The 12,945-nt window shown below is 43.7% G+C and overlaps 1 pseudogene across 1 annotated transcript; it reads left to right on the top strand.

Moving 5' to 3' along the window:
* Positions 1–11,202: 11,202 nt before the first annotated feature.
* On the top strand, positions 11,203–11,913 carry LOC104668782 (annotated as a pseudogene). Its single transcript, XR_748887.2, has one exon. The product of XR_748887.2 is annotated as a polyubiquitin-like (transcript).
* The last annotated feature ends 1,032 nt before the right edge of the window (positions 11,914–12,945 follow it).

A 12,945-nucleotide genomic window follows, 5' to 3' on the forward strand; every position in this document is an offset into this window, starting at 1 on the left:
AAAACATATACAGGCCTACCTCACAGATATTGCAGGTTCAGTTGTAGACTATTGCAATAAGGCAAATATCATAATAACGTAAGTCCCATGAATTTTTTGGTTTCCCATTCCCAGTGCATATAAAAGTTATGTTTACCCTATCCTGTAGTCTATTAAGTATGCAATGGTATTATGTATAAAAATACAATGTGCATACCTTAATTTAAAATTTATTTGTTTTATTTATTTATTTATTTTGAGATAGAGTCTTACTCTGTTGCCCAGGCTGGAGTGCAGTGGCACGATCTTGGCTCACTATAACCTCCACCTACCAGGTTCAAGTCATTCTTTTGCCTCAGCTTCCTGAGTAGCTGGGATTATAGGCACCCACCACCGCGCTCAGCTAATTTTTGTATTTTTTAGTAGAGATGGAGATTTAGCCATGTTGGTCAGACTGGTCTTGAACTACTGGCGTCAAGCAATCTGCCTGCCTCAGCCTCCCAAAGTGCTGGAATTACCACCATGCCCAACCAAAAAATACTTTATTGCTAAAAATGTTAACAATCACCTGAGCCTCCAGGGAGTTGTAATCCTTTCGCTGGTAAAGGACCTTGACTCATCAGGGTGCTGGTTGCTGAAGGCAGGCTGTGGCAATTTCTGAAAATAATACAACAAAGTTTGCCACATCGATTGACTCTTCCTTTCATAGAAGATTTCTCTGTAGCATGGAATACTGTTTGATAGCATTTTACTTATAGTAGAACTTCTTTCAAAATTGGAGTCAGTCCTCTCAAATCCTGTTACTGCTTTATCAACTAAGTATATCAATTAGAATATTTAACATTCTAGATCCCTTGTATTCATTTCAACAATATTCATAGAATCATCACCAGGAGTGGATTCAATCTCAAGAAATCACCTTCTTTGCTTTTGCAACTCCTCATCTGTTAGAGTTTTATCATGAGAATGCAACCAGTTAGTCACATCTCTAGACTCCACTTCTAATGCTAAATCTCTTGCTGTTTCCACCACATCTTCAGTTACTTCTTGCAGTGAAGTCTTGAGCCCCTCAAAGTCATCCATGAAGGTTGGAATGAACTTCTTCCAAACTCCTGTTAATGTTGATATTTTGACCTCCTCCCATGAATCATGAATATTCTTAGTGGCATCTAGAATGGTGAATCCTTTCCAGAAGGTTTTTAATATACTTCACCCAAATCCATCAGAAGAATCAATATCTATGGCCGCTAAAGCCTTACGAATTGTATTTCTTAAATAACAAGGCTTGAAAATCAAAATTATTCCTTGATCCATGTGCTGCAGAATGGGTATTGTGTTAATAGGCGCGAAAATGACATTAATCTCCGTGTACATCTTTCTCAGAGTTCTTGGATCACTAGATGTGTTGTCAATGAGCAGTAATATTTTGAAAGGACTCTTTTTCTGAACAGTAGGTCTCAACAGTGGGCTTAAAATGTTTGCTAAACCATACTGTAAACAGATGTGCTGTCATCCAGGTTTTGTTGTTCCCTTTATAGAGCATAGGCAGATTAGATTTAACATAATTCTCTCTCTCTCTTTTTTTTTTTTTGACAAAATCCCACATCCCTTTATGATTAAAACCCTCAACAAAATTGGCATAGAAGGGACATATCTCAAGGTGATGAAAAGCCATCTATGACAAACCCACAGCCAACATTATACTGAACAGAAAAAAGTTGAAAGCATTCCCCCTGAGAACTGGAACAAGACAAGGATGCCCACTTTCACCACTTCTATTCAACATAGTACTGGAAGAGCAATCAGACAAGGGAAATAAACCAAGGGCATCCACATCAGTAAAGAGGAAGTCAAACTGTTGCTATTTGCTGATGATATATGATCATATACCTAGAAAACCCTAAAGACGCATCCAAAAAGCTCCCAGAACTGGTAAATGAATTTAGCAAAGTTTCAGGATACAAGATTAATGTACACAAATCAGTAGCCCTGCTATATACCAACAGCGACCAAGCTGAGAATGAAATCAAGAACTCAGTCCCGCTTACAACAGCTGCAAATATATATATATATATATATATATATATATATATATATGTATATATATGTATAAGAATATACCTAACAAAGGAGGTGAAAGACGTCACAGAGAAAACTACAAAATACTGCTGAAAGAAATCATAGATGACACAAACAAATGGAAACGTCCCATGCTCATGGATGGGTGGAATCAATATTGTGAAAATGACCATACTGCCAAAAGCAATCTATAAATTCAATGCAATCCCCATCAAAATATCACCATCATTCTTCACAGAACTAGAAAAAAAAATCTTAAAATTAATATGGAACCAAAAAAGAGCCTGCATAGCCAAAGCAAGACTAAGGAAAAAGAACAAGCCTAGAGGCATTACATTACCCAACTTCAAACTCTACTATAAGCCCATAGTCACCAAAACAGCATGGTACTGGTATAAAAATAGGCCCATAGACCAATGGAACAGAATAGAGAACCTAGAAATAAATAACTCACAGTTAACTGATCTTCAACAAAGCAAACAAAAACTTAAAAGTGGGAAAAGGACACCCTATTCAAAAAATGGTGCTAGGACAATTGCCAAGCCACAAGCAGAAGAATGAAACTGGATCCTCGTCTCTCACTTTACACAAAAATCAACTCAAGATGGGTCAAAGATTTAGCATAATTCTTAAAAGCCCTAGGATTTTTGGAATGGTAAATGAGCACCAGATTCAACTTAAAGTCACCAGCTGCATTAACTCCTAACAAGAGCGTGGGCCTGTCCTTTGAAGCTTTGAAGCCAGACATTGACTTCTCCTTTCTAGTTATGTAAGTCCTAGATGGCATCTTCTCCCAACACAAGGTTGTTTTGACTACACTGAAAATTTTTTGTTTAGTATAGCCACCTTCATTATTTGTCTTAGGTCTTCTAGATAACTTACTGCAGCTTCTCCATCAGCACTTGCTCCTTCACCTTGCACTTTCATGTTATGGAGATGGTTTCTTCCCTTAAACCTCGTGAACCAACCTCTGTTATCTTCTAACTTTTCTTATGCAGCTTCCTCACCTCTCTCAGCCTTGATAGAATTGGAGAGAGTTATGGTTTTGCTCTGGATTAGGCTTTGGCTTAAGGGAATGTGGTGGCTAGTTTGATATTTTAACCAGACCACTCAAACTTTCTCCATATCACCAACGGAGCTGTTTTGCTTTCTTACTATTCATGCGTTCTTTGGAATAGCACTTTTAATTTCCTTCAATAACTTTTCCTTTGCATTCACAACTTGGCTAAGGGGCACAAAAGACCTAGCTTTCAGCCAATCTTGTCTTTCTACACGCCTTCTTCCCTAAGACTAATCATTTCTACCTTTTGATTTACAGTGAAAGTTGTGTGACTCTGCCTGTCACCTGGACACTTAGAGAATATTGTAGACTTGTTGATTGGTCAATTTTAATATTGTTGTTTCTCAGGAAATAGGAAGGCCCAAGGAGAGAGAGAGAGAGAGAGAGATGGTAGAATGGCCAATCAGTGGAGCAGTCAGAACCCACGTGACATTTACGGGTTAAGTTCATCATCTTATATGAGCACAGTTCATGTGACCCAAAACAATTACAACAGTAACATCAAAGATCACTGATCACAGATCACCACAACAGATATAATAATGATAAAGTTTGAAATGCGAGAATTACCAAAATACGATACAGAGCCACAACGTGAGCAAATGCTGTTGGAAAAATGATACTGATAGACTTGCTCCACTCAGAGTTGCCACGAACCTTCAGTTTGTAATAAACACAATATTTGGCCCGGCATGGTGGCTCACACCTGTAATCCCAGCACTTTGGGAGGCAGAGGCGGGCGGATCACGAGGTCAGGAGATCAAGACCATCCTGGCTAACACTGTGAAACCCCGTCTCTACTAAAAATGCAAAAAATTAGCCGGGTGTGGTGGTGGGTGCCTGTAGTCCCAGCTACTCGGGAGGCTGAGGCAAGAGAATGACTTGAACCTGGGAGGCGGAGCTTGCAGTGAGCCGAGATCGTGCCACTACTCCAGCCCGGGCGACAGAGCAAGACTCCGTCTCAAAATAAATAAATAAATAAATAAGAAGAAGAAGAATAAATAAACACAATATCTGTAAAGTGCAATCAAATGAATCACAATACCCAGGTGTGCCTACAGTACGAGTATTAATAAGTACCATGGGGAAAATTAAACAGGCAAAAGGGCAAGAGGGTACTGGAGAATTACAATTTTAAATACGATGATGTGCAAGGTTTCACTAAGAGGGTAAGTGGCATTTGACCACAAGCCTTAAGGATGAGAGGGGAGGAAGCCATAGACATTTCTAGGGGGAGAGCATCCCAGGCAGGACATGCAAAGGACATAGCATATTAGATCCAGGACTAGGACTTAAACAGGGGCCATAATCCAACTAGAGATGATGCCACTGGCCATAAAACCTAAGCAGAAGTTCCAGGATATGCTTTTCCAGAACTCCTATCATCTGCCTTTTCATGGAAACCTAAAACACTCTAAGTGAAAATCCAGATTTATGCCAAAGAGAAAATGGAGAGGGATTATTCACTTAACTCAAGGCTTCACAATAGGATCCTTTTATTCAGGAAGCTCCCCAGGCACATGTAAAATGGTTTTAGATTTAGAATTGTAATTCGCATGATTTTTCAGAAATCCATTTACCACACAGAGCAAGGAACCCCTACGGTGCTGATGCATTTAGTCTGATTTGGTCCTACTCCCTCACTGAGTCCTCAGGTCTCCCCCATACCTTCTTTGCAAGCTGCCCAAGGTTAGAAGCCCTGACCATCAGGGGAGGCCAGCACCAAGTGACGAGGGTGAACTCCAGAGTGGTGGGCTGCTGCTGCAAGAGGCACTGGGTGCTGACTCCCCTGGCTATGGTTTCATCTACTGTCACAGCCACCCCGCCTGCCTCCCAACTCATCCCAGCCCTCGGGGCTTCACTCAAAGCAGTGGGGCTGTTTCATTGGTTTTACTGACATTTATTGTTTCTCAGATTCAAGAAAAATATCCAATTTGGAGGACTTAGAAAATTCACAGAACAAAGAACTGTTTTTAAAACTTCCATAATCCTACCACTCAGAGAAAAACACTGGTGGCCACCCTGGCTGGCTGCTAATTACTGAAGTCCCAGGAATTTAGATTGGCTGTCCCCTTTTGTGTCTCCAAAAAGTTTCTCTGCCATGATACCACTCCCCGCAAGAATGCTAGAAGCAAAGGTCTGGGTGTGGGCAGTTAGACAGGTGGAAAGGATGGAAGTCAATTTAAGTTGGCTGGTTCAATTCAAGTCGCCAATATCCATTTGAATGAGGGGGTGAGGGGGGTGGCTAGATCTGCAGGCTCATCTGGCTATATGCAGACGCTAGGTCTCCCCTGGGAAGATTTCAGGAGCAGGCAGTTGCAGCAAGGTGCAAGATAGGAAGAGGACCCATCTCCCTCTCTCCCAAGGCCCGGGCATGCCCCTCAGAAACCCAGTCTTATGGCAAGGAGTGACCTTAGCACCTAGGGCTCTAAGTCCTGCTAGTGTTGCTGGTACCCCTAAATAGTAATGTAGCAGTAACAGTGGGGATGTGGATGGAGGGAGGTGGCTATGACAAGTACGGAGGCAGAGGATGTATCAGTCAGCCATTGCTGCAATATGCCATTCCAAAATAGGGTGGCATGGCCTAAAACAACAACCAATGAGTCTTACTTAGGTACCAGTAGTTTAGCCATCAATTGACTGATCTAGGTTAGGCTTAGCTGGGCTGGATTTCAAACTGCAGACTGAATCCATGCCATCTCCACATCTCTCTAACCCACATTGGAGCTGTGGACTAGCTGGATTGTGTTCTTTTCATGGCAATAGCTGAAGCACAAGGGTACGGGCACAATTCTGAAGCACATGTTAAGCTTTTGCTCACATCATATCTAATAACATCCAATGGTCAAAGCAAGTTATGTGGCCAACCCCCATCTCAATGGGATGAGGCAATATTCTGCCTCTAGGAGGAGGAACTGCAAACCCACATGGCAATGGGAAACAGGGAGGGGTGAAGAATTGAGGACAAGGCACTCTACCACACTGATATGTCGAATTGTAATCCCCAGTGTTGGAGGTGGAGCCTGGTGGGAGGTGGCCACATCGTGACAATGGTCATTCATGAATGGGTTAGCAACATCCCTTTGATGCTGTTCTCATGCTGGTGAATGAGTTATCACGAGATCTGGTTGTTTAAAAATGTGTAGCACTTTCCCTACCTCTCTCTTGCTCCTGCTGCCACCCTGTGAGTTGCCTTGCTTCCCCTTTGCCTCTGCCATGATTCTAAGTTTCCTGAGGCCTCCCCAGAAGCCAAGCAGATGCCACCATGTTTCCTGTACAGCCCACAGAACCGTCCACCAATCAAACCTCTTTTTGTTATAAATTACCCAGTCTCGGGTATTTCTTTATAGCAGTGCAAGAACATACTAATACACACACAGATGTTATGTCAACAGGTAAGGGCAACACTCATATTCACATTGATAAATAAGATTCCAGGGATTAGGATGTGGATACATCTTTTTAGGGGGTCTTATTTATCAATGTGAACATGAGTGTTACCTTATTTGGAAAAAGACTCTTTGCAGATGTAATAAAGGATCTTCAGATAAAGAGATTATCCTACATTAGCCAGGTAGACCCTAAGTCTAATGATAAATGTCCTTATGAGAAAGAGTGGCAGATTACATCTACCGAAGAGGAAGAGGCAACGTCAAGACAGGCGGAGGTTAGAGCAATGCAGCTGCAAGCCAAGGAATGCCTGGAGCCACCAGAAGCTAGAAGAGTAAGGGAACAAATTCTTCCCTAAAGCCTCTGGAGGGAACACAGCTCTGCTGATACTTTAATCTTGGACTTGTGACCTCCAGAGCTGAAAGAGGATACATTTCTGTTGTTTTAAGCCACCAAGTTTATGGAAATTTCTTATGTCAGTCAAAGGAAACTAATACAATTGATAATAGTAATGGTGTGTTAGTCCACCTGAAGATGCTAGAAATAGGCCCTCACTGGTCAACTATGAAGACTAATTGGAATAATCGAGAGATATTCGTCATCTTTGCATACACTGAGTATAAGAATCTACCAAAGACCTTCAACTTGGACATGTAGGTACGGCACAGAGACTTGATCTATGAACAATCCGTTGCTGAGCTAGGGTCTGGAAAATTCCAGTTACTTGAGCTATTGGTCTGGAAAAATCCAGTTGCTTTTGTTCCTATAAATGGACAAAAATCCTGCTCATGGTATAATATTAAATCTGTATTGAGTGAATCTTGCATAGCATGTAGTGGTCAAAGCACCTAGGAGGACAGAGCTGGAACTCTCTGAGTATATAAGAGCCAGTAGCAGGAAGAGTATGTTTTCTGCTTGCTAAAACATGCTAGTTCAGTGCTGTGGGACAACATTTGATGGGAGTGAGCTAATATTGGCTACTGTTGGGTTGCAAAGAGAACTTAAGACTAGTGTGTGCTATGGTTTGAATGCATCCCCTCCAAAATTCAGGTGACCTCAGGGCAACGATATTGGGAGGCACAGCCTTTGGAAAGTAACTGAGTCATGAGAGCTCTGCCCTCGTGAATGGAATTAGGTGCTCTTATAAAAGGACTTGACAGAGTTTGCCCCTCTTGGCCCGTCTTCCTCTGCCATGTGAAGACACAGCACACCCCCTGGAGGATGCCGCATTCAAGGTGCCAGAGTGGAGCAGAGGCCAGACCCTCACCAGACAATGAACTTGCCAGCACCTTGGTCTTGGACTTCCCAGCCTCCAGAACTGTGAGAAATTTCTGTTCTTTATAAATTACCCAGTCTCAGATATATAGCAGCACAAAACGGATTAAGTGTGTGACCTAAGCAGCTTAGACGAGTTCTCAAAGGCCCAAGGGTCTCAAGAATCCTGAAACACTGGGACACCCTGTCATCACTCACCCTGGTTAGCAAGCAGATGCCCACTGTCAAGGTCTCCATGGTCCCTTGAGTCAGGTGGCTGGGTTACTCTCTTCCCAAGTGGGAGTCTGATGGCCTTTGCTATCGCTGGGAACACAGGTACCTGGAGTCTTCCTCCCTGGTTTGCTACCAGCCTTTCCCCGCTGAGTCTTCCCAGGGAGAAACTCACAGGTCCACAATGCTTTCAGCCAGCCCCCTCTGTTGCCCTTCAGGTCTTCGGAGGCTGTTAGCTGTGGGATTCCACCCTCCTTCCTCATCCCACGCTCCTCTGTCCCCTCTTCCTCTTGGACCCCAGTCACAATCTCACCCAAGATATTATGCCAAGAGACTTCCACAAAAGCTGAGGGCAGAGCTGTCCTCTGGCAACCTCACCCATAGGAGAAAGCACAATTGTGTGGGCTAGTCCCCTTGGAGTGAGGAGAAGGGAAAAATTCTGGAAGAATATTTATACAATGAAGAAATTAAATTTTCCTGACACAGATGCAAAGTGCTCAAACAGTGCTAGCTACACACTCCATGAGTCCTATTAATGCCTGTCAACATCCATCAGGTCACACTGCCTATGAATGGTGTGTATGCATGGGCAACCACACATCTGTTTGGCTCAGTCATGCATCCTCAAAACATAGCAGAGTTCCTGGCACATGGTGGGCATTTAATAAACATTGTTCAAAAATAATTAGTTATTTCACAAATGAACATTGCAGAGTTTTCCAGCAACTTGTGCAAAGTTAAAGACATGATTATATACAAGATCTACAATGTGGATAAAAACCAAACAGTTGCTAAAGAAAAATACAACTATTTCTTTTGTTGACACCAGAGTGAAATTTCCCCCATTTATCTTCATAGACAAATTTTTATTCTTTCTACTTTTCTGCATTTTCCAAAATGTCTATAATGAGCAGACCGTAATTGTATTTGGGGAAAAATAAGTGGACTTTCTAAAAACATAATTCCTTTCACATGCACCTTTCCCACTACCTACTTTTCCTGTTAGTTTTGGAGACAGAGTGATGCCTAAGTTCCCCCACATTGTATGCTCCTACTTGGCCCCACTTGTTGGAACCTCATTTGTAGAAAGTAGAAGAAAGTAGATCTAAGAGGCTTCTAAGAGTAGTTAATTACTCTTTCTAATCCCTCCCAGAGCTCATGGGTGGTGTGCCAGGGAAGCCTAAGTGCTTTGGTTCCTGTATTCATTCCCCCTAAGCTTCTGCATAAGGGTAATTTTCCTGCCATATATTTATATCTCTCTCATAAATGAGAGATAAAGGGAGTAAATGCCTGCAGTGGGGAGCACTGAATGCCATGAGTCTGCAGAGGAAGCAGTGAATCTGCACAGAAGGAGAACATTTGGGGCAGTGTCTCATAAGCCTGCCCAGAGGATTGTGTCCACTGGGCAATCCTACCCAGAGTTTAGACACATGCCCTTGAAATTGTGTCTCTAGAGGGAGTTCTCTCAGGGATGGGGGTCCTGGGGGTTGTCACCATTTCAATGACATGAGGGGGTTGGCAGTGAAAACCAGACCTAAGTCAACTTTGCCAGCACCTTCCATACCATGGAGGTCCTCAGAGGGCATCTGGAGGGTTACACTAGGGTGGGAGCTATTCCTTTTCAGGAGGAAGAATGCAGAGTTGCCAAGCAGCAGAGAGGGACCTGCCCACCGCAGCACTAACACGCCAATGCCCAGTATACCCCTCTGCAGCATTCTACATTCTCCACTGCCCTTGTGAAGAAACAGGAGGAAGTAACTGACTCACCCATTGGAAGAAACATTTAGATCACTACAAGAAAAATCTTCCTGACCCTGGCACAGTTGAGACACTAGAAGAGGCTCAGAGGATAGGTGGTACGTGAATCCCAGGAGGAGGTGGAGATGAGGCTTGTCGCTTATTCTGACTGAGGGAACTGAGCCGCAGATGAGCCACCTGAGTTACAGGTGGGGTTATCCAAGGTGAGGGGCTGCACTGGAGACTGGTCTTGACTGTGAAGACATTAGAGACCCTGAGTTCAGAGGAGAAGGCAAAGCCAAAGAATGTATCAAAAACTGCAAGAGCTTGGGAGGCCAAGGTGGGTGGATCACAAGGTCAGGAGTTCGAGACCAGCCTGGTCAACATGGTGAAACCCTGTCTGTACTAAAAATACAAAAATTAGCCAGGCATGGTGACGGGCACCTGTAATCCCAGCTACTTGGGATGCTGAAGCAGAATAATTGCTTGAATCTAGGAGGCAGAGGTTGCAATGAGCTGAGATCATACCATTGTACTCCAGCCTATGCGACAAGAGCAAGAGTGTCTCAAATTCCCAGCTACTCGGGAGGCCGAGGCAGGAGAATGGCAAGAACCTGGGAGGCGGAGCTTGCAGTGAGCCGAAATCGCACCACTGCACTCCAGCCTGGGCGACAGAGCAAGACTCCGTCTCAAAAAAAAAGAAAAAAAAAGCAAGCGCACTGATTGTCAAAACACCAGAAAACAAATCAGGACATTTTCAACTTTGATGGGATGGGAGTCAGGCATGGGCATCTAAGTCGGGGACAGAATAAGAAGTGCTTGGAGGCCAGGTGCAATGACTCACGCCTGTAATCCCAGCACTTAGGGAAGCCAAGGCGGGTGGATCACCCGAGGTTAGGAGTTCAAGACCAGCCTGGCTAACATGGCTCTGTCTCTACTAAAAATACAAAAATTAGCTGGGTGTGGTAGCTCACTCCCAGTTATTCGGGAGGCTGACACAGGAGAATCGCTTGAACCCAGGAGGCAGAGGTTGCACTTAGCTGAGATCGCGCCACTGCACTCCAGCCTGGGTGACAGTGAGACTTTGTCTCAAAAAAAAAAAAAAAAAAAAAAAAAAAAAAGGAGTGCTTGGAGCCAGAACCAGCAGCAGAGCAGCAAATGAGAACAGAGTTTGAATGTAAACGAGTGAAGGAATGAATGAACAAGGGTCGGTGTCACGATCATGGTGCTGGAATGTGCCTAGCAGGTAGCTTTTGTGCTCCTACCAAAGGCTGATGGGAGATAAATGGGGGAAATTTCACTCTGGTGTCAGCAAAAAAAAATAGTTGTAGTTTTCTTAAGCAACTGTTTATTTTTTATCCACAAATATTGTAGATCTTGTATCTAAGCATGTCTCTAACTTTGCATGAAGACAGGGATTTATCCCAGCCTAAGGGCCAAGGGAAGAACCCACATAGAAATAGCTCAGTGGTAGGGGCGACTGGCTTTGTTGGGCAAGCATGTGGTGGTGTCCCTGTGGCTGGACATGATTGCTGTTTTGCAGCATCTTCGTATCCGCTAACAGGTCAAAATGCAGATCTTCGTGAAGAGCCTTACCTGCAAGACCATTGCCCTTGAGGTGGAGCCCAGTGACACCATCGAAAATGTGAAGGCCAAGATCCAGGATAAGGAAGGCATTCTCCCCGAGCAGCAGACGCTTAACTTTGCAGTCAAGCAGGTGGAAGATGGCCGCACTCTTTCTGACTATGACATCCAGAAAGAGTCGACCCTGCACCTTGTCCTGCGTCTGAGGGGTAGTATGCAGATCTTTGTGAAGACCCTGATTGGCAAGACCATCACCCTGGAAGTGGAGCCCAGTGACACCATCAAAAATGTGAAGGCCAAGATCCAGGATAAAGAAGTCACCCCCTACGCCCAGCCCCGACCAGCAGAGGCTCATCCTTGCAGGCAAGCAGCTGGAAGATGGCCACACTCTTTCTGACTATGACATCCAGAAGGAGTCGACCCTGCACCTGGTCCTTCACCTGAGGAGTGGCTGTTAATTCTCCAGTCTTGCATTCACAGTGCCCAGGGATGGCATTACTCTGCAGTATAGCCATTTGCCCCAACTTAAGTTTAGAAATTACAAGTTTCAGTAACAGCTGAACCTGTTCAAAATGTTAATAAAGGTTATGTTGCATGGTTAAAAAAAAAAAAAAAGAAAAGAAAAGAAAGGAAAAGAAATAGCTCAGTGTTGAGGAAAGGCCTGGATCATTATTTCAAAAACTTCACTTCTCAGAATGCTTGTCCTTGAATAAACAATTTCTCAATAAAATAATGTAAGGAGAAATTGTATACTATGGCCCCATCTTGGAGCTCCATAATGCACTCCAGTTTACAAAAGGCTCTGAGAGGAGCTACACCAGAGAAACCTGTTGAGTGAAACACTTCCCAAATGGATGGGACATGCCGATTTCTCTGCCCCACTTTTTAAAAATTTCTCCCATAAAACACCAATTAATACCTTATAGGACATGAACCCTCCTCTGAATACACGTTGGAGAAAGCTGACTTTGGTCAATGGCCCTGATCAAAGGTAACACCTAAAAGCATTATATATATATTCTCTTTCTCTCTTTCCTTCTTCACCTTCTCCCTCTTTCTTTTATTCAATCTCCCTCCCTCCTTTCTTCCTCCATCTTTCCTGTCTTCCCTTTATCTAGAAATTTTCTTTCATTTCTCTCTTCTTCTCCCTCACCTTCTCCAGCAATGTGCTAAGACTGCAATGCACTGGGACTTCCAGGGGTCCCCTGGAAACTCCTTGGGCCTAAGAGCCAAGGTTCCACCATAGCTGCAGCTGAACTGGTTTGCCCTCAACCCAGGAGTCATCCAGAGATTCCTATCTCAGCAATTTGCGAATGGTACTAAGGCCTCTGCACTGTTCCCAACAATGGTCCAATTAACTGCTAGTTGCATTTCACCAGCCAACCGGAAGGTTAATTGGCTCACATGACAAGGATGGAGAGTAACCTGCACCCCATTAAATTGGTCTGCCCTCAGTACCATTCCACTGCGCTTTCTGCCCATTTTCACATGTTCACGAAGCTTCCAAGAGACAAGTAAAAGACCCAGTCTTAAAGAAAAGGAATGGCTTCCCATTAGCCGTCGCATCTAGAAGCCTACATTTTCACCCTGTTCTCTGCCTCCCTCCCAGAGGCAAACACAGGCAGTCATCA

Source organism: Rhinopithecus roxellana, chromosome 14 (assembly GCF_007565055.1).
Source record: "Rhinopithecus roxellana isolate Shanxi Qingling chromosome 14, ASM756505v1, whole genome shotgun sequence".
Taxonomy (NCBI): Eukaryota; Metazoa; Chordata; class Mammalia; order Primates; family Cercopithecidae; genus Rhinopithecus; species Rhinopithecus roxellana.